We start from the raw sequence: 2099 nt of genomic DNA, 5'->3' as shown, positions 1-2099 counted from the left end.
ACCTAATTTGAGCAAGAACTTTTCCATTTATTGTGATGAATCTCATCAGGGTCTTGGTTGTGTTCTTATGGAAGAAGGAAGAGTAGTGGCCTACGCATCAAGACAATTGAGGAAGCATGTGTTAAATTATCTCACCCATGATTTAGAGTTAGCAGCCATGGTTCATGCTATGAAGATACAGGGGCACTATCTTATTGGTCATAAGAGTGACATCTACACTGATCATAAGAGCTTAAAGTATATCTTTACTTAGTCGGATCTGAACTTGATGCAGCGCCGATGGTTGGAGCTGATCAAGGACTATGACTTAGAGGTGCACTATCATCCTAGGAAAGCAGACGTCATGGTGGATGCACTCAGCAGGGAAAGCTATGCCAACAAGGTGCAAGTGATACCTACGTCAAAGGAGTTGTGTCTGGAGTTTGAGCATTTGAACTTGGGTTTTGTCACTAATGCAGCAGAATTGGTTGTAGAGCCTACCTTGGAGCAGGAGATAAGCAAGGGCCAGTTATAGGATAAGAAGTTAAAAGAGATAGCTAAGAATATAGTGATTGGCAAGGCACCAGGTTTCCATATGGATGATAATGGAACTCTATGGTTTGGGAAGAGACTTTGTGTGCCTAAGAATAAGGCTATAAGAGGTGTACCAAGTTTTACGTGAAGCACATGAGTCAGCTTATTCCATACACCCTGGAAGTACCAAGATGTATATGGATCTTAAAGAGAGATATTAGTGGTATGGATTATAGAGAGATGTGGCGGAGTATGTTGCTTTGTGTGATACGTGCTAAAGAGTTAAAGCAGAACATCATGGCCCTATTCACTTGAACTTATCAGCCGGCTTATCAGCTAGAATCTATAGTATTTTTCTCTTACAACAAAATAGCTTTAGCTGGCTTATGTATCAGCCGAACAGAGGGGAAGATACCTGAATGGAAGTGGGAAAAAGTTGGTATGGATTTCATAGTTGGGTTACCATGCACATAAAGTGGTTATGACTCAATTTGGGTGATAGTGGACTAACTCACTAAGGTTGCAACTTTTTGCCGGTCAAGACTACCTACCATGGACCAAAATTGGTAGGACTATATATGGAAAGAATAGTGTGTCTACATGGAGTGTTGAGGAAAATTGTGTCTGACCGAGGTTCGCAGTTTACATCACACTTCTAGAAGGGTATACATGAGTCCTTGGGGACTAAGTTGAACTTTAACTCAGCCTCTCATCCTTAGACAGATGGACATACTCAAAGGACTAATCAGATTTTGGAGGACATGTTGAGAGCTTGTGCATTGTAGTATGGTACTAGTAGGGATAAGAGTTTGCCATATGTGGAGTTCTCATATAATAGCAGCTATCAGGAGAGTCTCAAGATGGCACCTTTCGAGGCTTTGTATGGACGGAAGTGTAGAACTCTGTTGTTTTGGAATCAAACGGGACAAAGTCAAGTGTTCAGGCCCGAAGTTCTAAGAAATGTAGAAGAACATGTATGGATAATTAGAGGTAACTTGATAGCAGCTCAGTCCCGATAGAAGAGTTATGCTGATAACCGAAGAAGAGATCAGGCTTTTGTTGTAGGAAATTATGTCTACTTAAAAGTGTCACCGATGAGGAGTGTGAGAAGGTTCAATATGAAAGGAAAGTTAGCACCAAGGTATATTGGACCATTCAAGGTTATAGCAAGACGCAGAGAAGTGGCCTACTAGTTGGAACTGCCTGAGAGTTTGTTAGGTGTGCATGATGTGTTCCATGTGTCTTGGCTAAAGAAGTGTTTGTGGGTACCAGAAGAGCAGATACCATTAGAGGAGCTTCTGTTAAGGAAGATCTTACTTATGAGGAGGACCCGATAAAGATCTTGGAGACAACAAAAAGGGTTACAAGGAGTCGAGTAATAAAGATATGAAAGGTGCAGTAGAATTGGTATACAGAGGATAAGGCAACTTGGGAAACAGAGGAGGATGTGAGAAAAGCATATCCGCAGTTGTTTGAGTAAGCACCATCCAAATCTTGAGGATGAGATTCATTTTAAGGAGGGTAGAATTGTAACACCCTAAAATTTGCAATGTTTCAAAATAGGTTAATTTGATTTATTTATGCAT

Source organism: Miscanthus floridulus, chromosome 2 (genome assembly GCF_019320115.1).
Source record: "Miscanthus floridulus cultivar M001 chromosome 2, ASM1932011v1, whole genome shotgun sequence".
Lineage (NCBI taxonomy): Eukaryota > Viridiplantae > Streptophyta > Magnoliopsida > Poales > Poaceae > Miscanthus > Miscanthus floridulus.
This window is presented reverse-complemented; position numbering follows the sequence as displayed.